The sequence below is a fragment of the Chelonia mydas genome, chromosome 7, assembly GCF_015237465.2.
Source record: "Chelonia mydas isolate rCheMyd1 chromosome 7, rCheMyd1.pri.v2, whole genome shotgun sequence".
Taxonomy (NCBI): domain Eukaryota; kingdom Metazoa; phylum Chordata; order Testudines; family Cheloniidae; genus Chelonia; species Chelonia mydas.
The window spans coordinates 3,845,783-3,859,408 of record NC_057853.1 but is presented as its reverse complement, the minus strand read 5'-3'; the positions used below and the strand labels follow the sequence as shown (position 1 = coordinate 3,859,408).

Genomic DNA, 13,626 nt, shown 5'->3' with positions numbered 1-13,626 from the left:
CTCACCCCCAGCCCCTCCCCCACTGTTCTCCCTCCCACGCAGCTATGCTGCCGCACGGGCAGCAAGCTCCTACCGCTCTGAGCGGCATGGTAAGGGGGCAGTGACAGCGCGCATGCGCGGCGGTGAAGGTGTTGGGTAGGGGATCCCGGGGGCAGTCAGGAGGCAGGGAGCGGTTAGGGGCAGGGGGGTTTCAGGGGGCAGTTAGAGGACAGGGAGTGGGGGGTGGTTGGATGGGGCAGAGGTTCTGGAGCAGTCAGGGAACGGCGGGGGGGGGGGGGGGGGGGGGGGGATTAGATAGGGTGTGGGAGTCCCAAGGGGGCTGTCAGGGGGAAGGAGTGTGGATAGGTCAGGGCAGTCAGGGGACAGGAGGTGGGATCCCAAGGGGGGTGTAGTTTGGGGTGGGGGGATTCCAGGAGGGGGGCAGTCAGGGAACAAGGAACGGGGGGGGGGGGTGGATGGGTCGGGGGTTCTGAGGGGAAGAGTCAGGGGGTGGGAAGTGGGAGGGGGTGAATAGGAAGTGGGGGCCAGGCTGCTTGGGGGGCACAGCCTTCCCTACCCGGTCCTCCATACAGTTTCACACCCCATGTGGCCCTCGGGCCAAAAAGTTTGCCCACCCCAGTGCTAGACCCATGTCTGAGCAGGGTTGGCTGCTTCTGGAGCAATGTGTAAAATTCCTCTCTCTGCTCGGACTTTTGAGAACATTGGATAGAAGCATCATAACCTATCCAAACTTGCTCAGGTACGCCAGTGAGGGAAGCCTTGTAATGGAGTTGCTCATGCACATGCATGTCTGCTGGGGATGGTGGGGGGGGCCTGTAACTGGTGTCCTCTTAAAATGTGAGTCTTGTTCTACTGGAACTGGTTGACTTTTTTTTCCCCCCCAATCCCTTTTTTGATGATACAAAAACATTCATGAGAATTTGTTTTCATTGAACCGGTTTCATTTTTGTTGGGCAACAGATCTCTCGCCAGCGAGCAGAGTTTTCCCTTACCAAACTAATTTTTTTTTTTAATTGTCTTGACATTTTTATCAAATTAAGAAATGTGAATTTTTTTAAATTAACCTCCCCCACACAAGTTTTCCACTGTGCTCATCCAATGAGCAAAAAAATCAAAAGGCTGACATGGAGGTAACCTACAATGACAAACGTAGGTGTCCAATAGGGTAGCTTATTCATGGCTTTTTAGTACTGCTCGCTTAAGAGAACCTACCACATCACCTCCTCAGGATGCTAGTTTAAGGGCACCGCTTATCTGGAGAGAATGTGTTCACATTACTGAATTAGTACCTAAATATGTGCTAAGCACTTCCAGCTCCCATTAACTTCAGTAGCACTTAGGAATGCACAGTATCCCTCAGGATCAGGCCATTAGAATGCAGTTAACATAGTTTCCAATGGAGTTACCTTATTAATTACTGGAGCTGCACTGTTGGCTCAGTCTTTCAAGTCCAATACCTGTTGTGTGGTGTACTGTCTCTCTTATTTACTAATCTTTGCTCAAATTACTCACAAGAAGAAACTCCACATTTAAAGGAGATGGTGATGAACAAAAGAATAGCTGAAGCCCCCGTGACATGGCATTTCTTTCTCAGGCTATTATACTATGGCTGCAGTTTTTCGTGCCAGACACATAGGGTTTATTTTCTGATAAGGACACTCACTCACTCTCCCTCTAAATGTACTGGTGTATTTAGTTTTGAGGGTGATGGTCTGCATGTGTGGGTTTTTAATTCCAAAAACCATGCAGCACTTTGTTCCCCACATATCTGCTGAAGGGTCTCTAGAAATACTATTCTTGCCCTCTATGCTTCCTCAATCCATTTCCCACTTTGCTGGGTGCTGCAGAGCACAAGCAAACCCCTGTGTGCAGGGATAGGGCAATAGTGAAAAATATTCCCTTCCCCCAGTAGGCCTCACCATCTCTGCCAGAGAGAGGGTGTGTATCTACATACAAGACATGTAGCTTTCAAGCGCTTAAGGACAAGATTAAGGCAAACTTATGTATTGATCCCTACACAGTGTCATATTTTAACTACGGTCTAAGGTGGAGGTTGTCTGTGTTCTTGATTGCTTAAGAGTCCATCTATCTTATCACATCTTGTACTCATTTATAGTTGCTTCCATTTCTGGTATTGTCAGAGAGACAGCAGTGTTTCACCGTAAATTAAAATCAATAAGAAGCAATTTCATTTATTTTTAACTACTAGGAAGGCCTTTTTCAGTAAGAGGCTGTATGTTCAACTAAGTCACTTGGTTCATTCTAGCAAGCTAATTACCAAACCCCATTAATTCTTTTTTTTTTTTTTTTTTTTTAATATATATATACACACACACACACTTATTTTCCAGTGCTCCTACCATGTCAAATATGATTGACAAACAAACATGTTTGCTTGTCAATGGGAAGTGAATGCAGTAAAGAATATTCTTTTCTTGGCACTTACACATGATTTTAAAAAGGAAAATCAGGGCATAGTGTTCACGGAATATTGGCCCATGCATAGCTCGATATATGAATTATACCAGGGGTGCACGCAATGCAAGTTTTCCCCACCACTATGCTTGGACAACATTCTGCACGGACCACAGCCAGTGAAAAGAGGACAGTCTAGGGCTCCGTGTGCATTCAGTCCTTGGTTGCTCTGCTGAGACTCTCAATCCACTTCATAGATAATATGGACCAGCTCCTCAAAGGTCTCTCCCAGCTCCCTAAAATGTCTCTCCTACCTCCCATTGGATTTCAGGTACCTAAATACTTTGAGGGTCTGGTTGTATATGTCCACTTCACAAAATCCCATGTAAAAAAGTTGTCAATCACATCTTTTTCACAGAGTCACTGGATTGCCAGTGAGAACCAAGTGGCCTGGATCAAATTCAAATTGGTATTTAGACTGAGATCATCTTTATTTCCTGTCTGTTGCCTGGTTTAGAGTCTGGCTAATAACTGGAAGGGACCTTGAGAGGTCATCTAGTCCAGGCCCCTGCACTCATGGCAGGACTAAGTATTATCTAAACCATCCCTGACAGATATTTGGAGATTTTTAAGAGCAGGTTGGACAATGATGAAGATTCCACAACCTCACTAGGCAATTTATTCTAGTGCTTAACCACTCTGACAGGAAGCTTTTCCTAATGTCCAGCCTAAACCTCCCTTGCTGCAATTTAAGCCCACTGCTTCGCGTCCTATCCTCAGAGGTTAAGAACAATAATTCTTCTCCTTCCTCCTTATAACAACCTTTTATGTCTCCTCTCAGTCTTCTCTTTTCCAGACTAAAGAAACCCAATTTTTCCAATTTTCCCCTCATAGGTCATGTTTTCTAGACCTTTAATCATTTTTGTTACTCTTCTCCAGACTTTCTCCAATTTGTCCAGATCTTTCCGGAAATGTGGCGCGCAGAACTGGACACAATACTCCAGCTGAGGCCTAATCAGTGCAGATAGAGTGGAAGAATTACTTCTGGGGTCTTGCTTACACCACTCCTGCTTACATATCCCAGAAGGAGGTTTGGTTTTTTTGTAACAGCGTTATACTGTTGACTCATGTTTAGCTTGTGGTCCACTGTGACCCCCAGATCCCTTGCTGCAGTACTCCTTCCTAGGCAGTCATTTCCCATTGTGTGTGTGTGGAACTGATTGTTCCTTCCTAAACGGAGAACTTTGCATTTGTCCTTATTGAATTTCATCCTATTTACTTCAGAGCATTTCTCCAGTTTGTCCACATCATTTTGTATTTTAATCCCATCCTCCAGAGCACTTGCAACCCCTCCCAGCTTGGTATCGTCCACAGACTTTACAAGTGTACTGTCTATGCCATCTAACTCCTTGACAAAGATATTGAACCAAACCAGACCCAGAACTGATCCCTGCAGGACCCCACTTGATATGCCCTTCCAGCATGACTGTGAACCACTGATAAATACTCCCTAGGAATGCTTTTCCAGCTTGTTATGCACCCACCTTATAGTAGCTCCATCTAGGTTGTATTTCCCGAGTTTGTCTATGAGAAGGTCATGAGAGAGTCTGAAAAGCCTTACTAAAATCAAGATATATCACATCTACCGATTCCCCTGCCCCCCACAAGGCTTGTTTCACTGTCAAAGAAACCTATCAGATTGGCTTGACATGATTTGTTCTTGACAAATCCATGCTGACTGTAACTGATCCCCTTATCTACACAAAGTTTTTAAAAGAAAGAAAGAAAGAGTCTAAGACTGTAACAATTATCAATCGTGAATTGCATATTTTGGAGATGTTAGAGGCACACAATATGCCTTACAATGAGGAGCTAGCGTTACAATGAGAAGCAGCCAAACGAAGATGTTGCTCCACATTTCACTACACCCTATAAAACAAAAAGCCCCCAGTAGTTAAAAGAAATTGTGCATATTTGATGCAACAAGGCCAAGCCATGCAGTTGGGCTCTGTTGACGGATCCTAGCTTTTTATGAAGACCCTAGATATTGGCAAACCAAAATAATGTAGACTTGATTTAAAAAAAAACAAAAACAAAAAGACAAAGTTACTGTATTCTAATTTTATTGCAAGACATACATCATAGTTGCTGTTATGGTCTGACCAAATTATGATTCTTTGAGAATCGCATTTAAGAACTCACTGAAATTAACAAAATCCCTAGTTTTAACGTACAGCATTTTTCAAGACAACCCTTTCCATTCCCCACTATGAAGACAATTGGGCAGAATCTCAGCTGGTGTAATTTGTCATTGCTCCATTTAACAAGTGGAGCAATGACAATTGACATCAGCTGAGGATCAGTGCCATGTTAAGAAGAGCCATTATATGATCACATATCTGCACCCATGGTTTCCAAAGATAACAATGACTTTATTCACAGTAAACACAAGAGGAACACTTTACTATGCATCAACAATGTAGTAAGAAAAAAAAATTCGGAAACTGCTGTCACTGAGCCCAAACAGTTAACACTTACTTAAATCGCTAAAAATTCAGGAAGGTGTTGCTTTGAAATACAAACAGTTATACAGAAGCCACAATCTGATGCAAAACCCTCGGGCACAGAAGAAAGGAAAAACAAACAACTAATTTTAGATCTTGAGTACTCTCATTAGTGATCCTCACCAATTAGAATATGATGCAACTGCTGTCAACAGGCAAATTTTACGTATATTTTAAAACAAGTGTTTGGAATATTTATGCCTAAAATGATTTTACTGTAAAAAGAATACTGAACGTAATTGGTGAGCAATATAGAGACTCTGACCTGTTGAACTAGTGCTCCAGCTCTCACATTTCACTGGTTAAATGGATGCTGTGCTTGAAAGGTATTCCTGCACCGTGAATCCCCAGTTTACACGTTTTACTGTTATCCTTTCTAGTTTGCCTCTGTAGTAGATCCAGGATAAAATTTTCAAAAGCATCTAGAGTGACGTAGGAACCTTAATCCCACAGAAAGTCAGTGGGACTCAGGAGCTTTTGACATTTCTACCCCTAGTTTTTGAGGTCAATGTAGACCTGCACCTAAGTTTTCAAAAGCAACAAGCAATTTTGGGTGCCTCAGTTTTCAGGTGGAGAAAACTTAAAGGGGTCTGATCAGCAGAATGTCATAGCTCAGCATTTGCTGGGGGGGAAGGGGGGAAAATCAGCCTCCATTATGGAGTCTCGAGTTGGACCCCAAAAAATTGAGGCAAGCAACAAGCAACAAAAAAAAAAAAAAAAAAAAAAAAAGAGCCACTAATCACTTTTGGAAAATCTTGGCCATCTGAGACCACTTCTTTCTGGTGTCTCTATTTTGGAACTCCCTATTAATGGTTACAATACCTCTTAGGATGTCGGAAGGGCCATTTTTAAGTCCAAGGAGCAGATGCTAGCAAGAGTCTCTCTCCAATCGTACAGGGCTGTGATTAGAACGCTGTGCAGAACAGAGCGCACCAAGCGGCAGTCTTTGGTGGCACGAAACGAGCATCCTTGCTGAAGGCTCTGAGAACATTCACTGGGTCCAGTTCTCCACTGCCTTGTACCATGCACAATCACTGCCCTGTACAAGGCATAATCACTAGCGCCAAGCGAGTAACACACTGCGAAAAGCAGAACAGAAGAGTTTTACACAAACTTTGCAGTGGTACAGAAGACTACTCAATGTGAATCTGACCTCTTTTTTGGACAGCGGTTTGGGGGTTGGGGGGTTCACGAGTTGTGCCTTCTTCAGTTTAAGTCCTTCTCCATTTTTTTTTTTAGCCTCCTCTCTGCAAACGGAGACTAATGCTTTTTTTTTTTTTTAAATAGGTGGCACAGCTGGGGAGCAGAAATGCCAGTTTTAAGGCTTGAGAATGATGAAGGGAAATAATCCAATACTTAAGCGCTTTTCTCTGAGCACACTCTGAAGCACTGTTTTGATTAAAACACTGGGGCATTTTATCAGTCCCTCTTCCCTTCCAAAAGGGGGGAAAAAAATCCTGTACTACTGTCCATTTTGGTGAGCAAGAGAGATCAGATAGCTTTCCTCTTTTTCCACTAGAATAAGCTGGCTGTCAGAAGAAGAGCTTTAAAAGCATTCCATCAAAGACAGGCATGCTTTTTAAATCAGAAAAAAAAGCACCAACAGCTGCCACATGATCAAATAATGGCCAATATTTTGCTTCCAAATACCAGTGCAGCTCCTCCTGGCTTCAGGTTTCATTCATCAAGTATTCGTGAGCACAGAAAAGGATATTCAAAGCAGCTTTGTTAAGCTAAGTAGCCAAGTCTCAAAATCTAGATTTTCCTTACATAGGTTTCCATGCTATGAATGCAAAATCCCTCAAAGCAGCAGCTGGCAGAGAATGCATGTACTTGGGCATCACAGCAACATGTATGTACCAAAGAGCTGCAGCATCCCATATGAAGTGATATTTCACCTGTCACTGCTGCTGGCAAGTGCATGCTGCAGCCAGGAGTTTGACAGAATTATCCAGCACTATCCAAATTACTTGATTCAGAATTCTAATACTCCAGTTCCCAAACGTATCTAAATACTGTATGTACAATGACAGGACAAAACCACCCATTACCTGATTTTACTGTTAGCTTCCCGATAAACTGTGGCTAATTTAAATTGCTGTAAGGTGAATCTGGTCAGTAAAAATAAATCCTATGCTCAGTGGAATGAAGAAGCCATGCATCATGGCAATATGTCTCCTCTCCCCACACACATTCCTATTTACTCACTTCCTGCCATTCCCCTCATTCCCATAAGAAAAAAAAATTATATATATATGGAAAAGAGATAAAGGAATAGCAGCAGCAGCCATCTCATCCCTCACCTTGATTACTCTGTTTGAATGCTCTTACTCCCTCCTTCCACCTGTTAGCTTCTGGAGGGGAAGGAAGAGAGAAGGGTCATTATTTAGACTGTAAGTTCATCAGGGAAGGATCTGTGTCTGCCTGTGTTTGTGCAGCAGCACCCAGCCCAATCCGACCACATTACAAGAACCCCTACCAGCTACCTCCATGCTTCCCCTCCACTCTTTCACTGAAGGAATATCAACCTACAAATGGAGAAACTAGGGCTTCCAACCAGAACAGCTGGTCTTCAATTGACCTTACTAGGTGGGCAATGTAACAGGCTCCCCTCATTAGTACAGAATTTATATTTTCCTCCTATCCTTAGCCTCCCAAACATTCCCAGAGAGATGCAGATGTCAATGTTAACCGAGAGTCACTCCACTTAAGTCAATGGAGTTACACCCGGGACAGTGTTGTGTAAAAATACAGCCTGCAGATTTAATCAGACAAAAAGTGAACGGCAGTTCGCTGGAGTTAAAAATATGGCCCTTACCTTTTAAGCCTGAGCACCTGAAGACGTGGATAGGTGCCTACTGGGATTTTAGGCACTTTTGAAAAAAAAAAATCCCACTAGGAGCCTAAATACCTTTAAAAAATGGCCCAAAGGGTTCAGGATTTGGCTCTGCAATAGCAGAATAAATTTGCTGAAATATTTAAAAGCACTGTATAATTAAGCCTTAAGAATGACTGCTTGCTGCCATGTGAGAGTATAAAGAATCACAATTCAGTTAGAGCACAACAGCCACCATGATGTACGTTTTGTAATAAAATTAAACGACAGTAACTTAAAGCAAACAGAAATTAGTCTCATTCTCTCATAATTCCTCATATTAAGGTTATATACTGGATAAAGTGCAATTTTATTACTATACCCGTAGGCTTCTGAGCACATCATGCCACATGTTCGGCTGGCTGCTAAAAAGCAGCCGCCAAGAGATTAGCATTTGTTCCAAAGATAGTTGAGATTAATAGTTAGAAACTTTTTTTTAATTTAACCATAAAACTCAACATTTAAATTAGAGCCAACTTTAACAATGCTTTCTTTCCAAAAGCTACCAGCATGTTCGTCCTTAAACGCTGATTAGAACAGGGATAGGGTCTTCATCGTACTTTCTATAATTGAATAGACAATGAAAACTATTCATGTTACATAATTTAAAAAAGTATATAAGGAAAGAAACACACCCCAGGTGAAACCCTAGCCCTATTAAGAGGGTCATTGACTCGTTATCAGTCAACGAATCCAGGATTTCACCCCCACGCCGCTCACAGAAAGTGGACACTCCTAACAGAAGCCAGATCATATTCCTGGACAGTGAGATTTCTTAGGAGATATTGAACTGCACTGCTCCTCAACCTTTTCTAGGAGGATGGAATGGAGAGTAGGACTTCACAACTCAGCCAAGATCTACTTGTCCAACAGTAGATCTCAGTAAGACAATCAGAAGCTATTGTACACACTAGCTGATGCACATCATCAAGTCTCTATGCTAGTTTATGCAAATCCTTCATTAGTTCTGAGTAAAGGCTCCTCTTTTCCCAAAGTGTGATAGAAAGCTATTTGCATCAGTTTTCTATAACATATTGAAGTGGACCTCTCAAGAGAAAGGTGGGCTGGGGGGGGAGAGAAAGCACACACACACACACGATGCTACCTCACTTCTTCACCCTTAAAAAACAGAAGGCCCAGAATAGGGCCTGACCCCACAGAGTTGAGAACAATGGCTTTATAGAACCTATAAATCTGAGGCAAACAGAAAGTTGCGGCACCACCATGTTTCTGATATCCAGATTCTAGTCTATCCTCTGAAAATGGATTACTCTCCGCCTCCCCCTTTGCATTGACTGAATTCCCCTTTCCCCAAATCACATTTGCTGTAGCTGTTAGTACACTTAGCTTCCAGCATCACTTAAAGATTTTACAAAGCTTTGTCCTGGCACTGTTAGCTGTGAATCTATAAGCCTGCTAACGATATTAAAGCTCTTCCTTAGTTTTCTCTTCAGAAGCATACCAGCAAGCTCAGCTCCCAGTGCAAAAAAAAAAAAAAAAAAAAAAAAAAGAGAAGAGGGGACTATTTGACATTCTTTATCAGCAAGGACTCCATTAGCCACTTCCTGGAACATAAAGCATATTTAAAAAGGCATTGAAAATAAGAGAATAATTAAAATGTAAGACATGGCATCTTCATAAAAGCCATAGGACTAAATAAAAAGTCTTGGAGAGCCCTCTCCTGTACATTCCATTTTTATCTATGAAAGGGAAGTGCAGGGGCGTACACCTTGCTCTAGAAAATCTTGGATAAACGAGACCAGTCTTATTCAGCACCTTTAAAGATTTTGAAAGTGGCATTTGATTAGCTCAAAGGCACAAGCTCCTAGCAAACAGACAAACACAATACTAAAGACTTCTCCCCCTGTCTGTGCCCCCCCCCCCCAAAAAAAAAAAAAAACAACCAAAAGAAGTTTAGTCTTCATACTTGCTGAGCAAAGAACTAAAAGCCACCATCACCATGTCTTTTAAAAAAGCTGGAGGTGGATATATGTTAGGTCAACTAAATTGGTTAACTAATTAGGTCATGTCAATTTTTTTTTAAAATCCACCTTTTTTTTTTTTAAAAAAAAAACACATTTCTCCGAAGAAAACAGAAACGAGCTTATAGCTCCATAGATGCCAGGTACTATAACTAGTCATGAAATGCATAACAGAACACAAACATTCCTTACCTCAGTGAAGCCGATTATTAAGGATGCTATTGTATTGTTAATATTTAGGTCTTTTCTTATTCATTGACACAATGAATTTAGCTGCATGAGTGAGCAGACCCCATAGCAACAGTTGTTTTTACTTTCATCTTAGTTTGATTTATTAACTATTGCAATTACCAGGGACAAGTTCACAATTAAATGTACTATATGAGCACTGCAGGAAGAGCAAAAGCTTCCAAGGTTTCAGAGTAACAGCCGTGTTAGTCTGTATTCGTAAAACGAAAAGGAGTACTTGTGGCACCTTAGAGACTAACCAGTTTATTTGAGCATGAGCTTTCGTGAGCTACAGCTCACTTCATCGGATGCATAGCATATCGTGGAAACTGCAGATTTTCCTCATGGTTACTGATGGAGTAGAAAACAAGACACTTGTACAAAGGTAAAAATCCATTACAATTCTGTTAGAGGAATGCTAAAGGTGAAAAAAGTGTTATTTTCTATATGACCTCCTACTTTATTTTACAAAGCTAAATTGTCTTTGTTTTATATTGCTTCACTAATAAAAGTGATTGGGGAAGGAGAGACAAAGTAGTGATCTTATCTCTTGTTTAAAGACAGCTGGAAATAACGTTTGTCCTACATGAAATAAACATCTGCGTTCCCTAAGCTTCTTAACTCAGGTTTTTAAAAAAAAAAAAAAACCACAACAACTTGCAAGTATATTTTGTTTCAGATACTAAATAGTTAATTTTTGGCAGGGATTCCCCACCACCAATTTTGACAATTTGCCATTTGGTGTCGTCAACACTGATGTCCTGTTTTAGTTCCCTGAGGAGCTCACTGCAGCCTTCCTGCCTCTGGCACTTCTCATGTACCAAGTCACAGCAGAGAAGGCTACAGCGTCCTTATTTGTCTTAATGTCCTAACTTGCCCAACCCACAAGTGTGATCACTGTTTGGAAGAAAACCTACAATAATGAAATCAGCGAGGCCTAACATGGTAGCAGTGTCAAGAACTACAGCCACAAAAGCCTTAATAAGAAAATACTTTGTTTTCCAAGCAAAGCCTTGTGTTGAACAGCATCTGTAAGTATTGTATAGCTGATTCACAGTTACGAACATTGTTAAATCATTTAGCTATACACGGTACATGAACATGGATATGCGAACACAGAGCATATCTCTCCATCAACCTATAATTCAAATATCTAGTTTGAATTCCATGGATATAAATCAGTTATTCTTACAATATTGTCATATTAAACTGACAAAGCTTTTTTTCCTGAATTGTTCTTAGAGCCTGCTTTCTAGATATAATTACTGTATAATATACATCAGAACCAGAGAGAAAGGCCCCACTCTCAGGGCTGAAATAGAGAAGAAATCAATACAAAGAAGATAAATGTATTTTTCCTCAAGAGCTGCAGAATTTCAAACAGTTGGAGATTTTATTTTTTTGCTTGAAATCATTTTATCGTCTGATAAGTTACTGGAGTGATTGGGGTATACAGACCATTTGTTTGTGTCCTTGTGGACATTTTAAAAGAGAATTGAAAGTTACTAGAAAGCTTGCAGAAAATGATTTTACTCTTCTCATGTATCCTGTAAGTGGTCCACAATACAAATTGCATCAGAAGGTCACTGTCCCAGCTTTTCATCTTTAATAGCTATGAACACAGGCTTACATAAAAAAAAACACTAATAAAATGAACAGAAAAGCAAGCAGCAAGGACCTTCAAAATATTCAATTCGCTCACTTTTCTGGAATAAGAGATACCAAAGTATGTTTTTAATATATACCCACACTTAACCAAGTCCAAAAAGGTAACACTACTTAAATAAAACAATCACATCTGGCTGAAAATTGTGTAGCTACTAAACTAACTAGTAACACTAAGCAAAAGAAGGTTTAAAAAAAAAAAGTTCTGCTCTACATCTCCGGCCCCCCCACCAGCCTGTGCATTTGACAGCACTTTGTGCTCAGCCAATTTCACTGTCTCCACCAGTCAGCTACTTCCCTGCAACAAAGATTCTCATAAGACAGGAATGGGGAAAGAGGAAAAACCGGAGATCTTTTTAAAGGAATGTACAGAGAAAGGTAGAGGTATGTGTGACATTCTGGAGAGTGCTGGAAACTGGAGTCACATATGTACAGTTGACAGTGCCCCTTTAAAACTGAAGGGTGAACAAATAAATTCGGGCAGAAATGGGTTTTGTAATTGCCTTGATCTCCCCAGCTGCGTTATTGTGTGGCTACTGAAAGCCAGCAGTTGTGCAGACAAGGGAACGTTATCATCACATCCATTCTAGCTGGAGAGAAACTCGGTAACTCACCAATGGGGCCACGTCCATCCCGGAGCGTGCGTATCTGGGGGGCTGCCGGGCGGCGGGGGGGGGGGGGGGGGGCACAGCCTGTGACAGACAGAAGCTCAGCAGCGCCTCTGTGGGTGCATGGGCCTCTCTGCAGCTTTGGGAAATGGAACAGCGGACTCCTCCAAAGCCGCTCTGACATTTTAACTTTCCCTAGCCATTACACACACACTACACAACACACACAGCAAGCCGCCGCCTCCTCCTCTCCGCAGCCTCCTGGCGGATTTGGCTGTTGACCTGGGCGCACCATGCTTGAGAGGACGTGTTAAGGCAACCTCGGGGTGCGATCCAGCCCTGAGCCTGGCACAGGGATGCCGGGAGCCCCCTGAGCATTGGGACGGTGGCCAGACCCCCGCCGGGGCGAGGTCCCGCATCAGGCTCCGCCGCCTCCCTCCTTGCCCGGGGCGGAGGAACCGGAGCCGCAGCCGGGGTCCGTGCGCGCTCAGCTCGCCCCAGGCACTGGCGGGCTCCGACCTTTGTCCCTCTGCCCGCCGCCCCCAGACCATATCCCCGGCCCCCAAGGTCAAGGGGACGGCGGCGGACCGCAGCCAAGCAGGGGCGAGGGGCAGCCGAGGAGCGGCAGGACGCAGCTAAGTTTGGGGGAGGCGGGGGCGGGAGAAGAGGCTCGGGGTGTGGGGGCACCTCAGCCCGCCTAGCGGGAGCCTTCCCCGGGCGCCCCCCGCCGCCGGCTGCTGCCTGGCCCCGCTCGGGGCTCCGCCGCGGGAAGCGCTGCGCCAAAGCCCGGCCCGCCGGAGGCAGGGAGCGAGCGGGCGCCCCGGGGAGCCCATCCCTGGCCACGGGCGCGCCGCGGGGCCGGGGGCTGCAGCGGGGCCGGGGGCTCTCGCCGCCCCCCTTCCCCGTTGCTGTGGGGCAGGCGGCTGCGAGCGGGCAGAGCCCGGGAGGGGCGATGGCAGGCGGCTGCGGGCAGCCAGATGCGAGCCGGGATGGGGGGGGGGGGGGCAGGCTCGGGCAGCCACGATCCCGCACCCGGGGGTCGGGGCCTCTCCCGCGGCCGGCCCCTTGTTCCCAGCGGGGGCACCAGGCGGCCGGGGAGAAGTTGGGCAGAGTATGGCTGGGAAGCCAGGGCTGAGAACCGTCCCCAGCCCGCCCCTGTCCCCAGCCCCAGACAGAGCCCGCCCCGGAGCGTCGCATGGGCTAGGGCAGAGACCGGCTCCCCCCCCAGTGTGGGTCTCGAACTCCCCCCCCCCCCCAGTCTCCGGTCCCCCGGGGAGAAGCAGCAGCCG

At 44.3% G+C, this 13,626-nt stretch overlaps 1 protein-coding gene across 6 annotated transcripts in view; it reads right to left on the bottom strand.

Annotated features, from left to right (window-relative positions):
- The window catches only part of PTPRG (protein tyrosine phosphatase receptor type G), a 610,647-nt gene that overhangs the window by 596,210 nt on the left and 811 nt on the right, over nt 1-13,626 (bottom strand). The window lies entirely within an intron of this gene.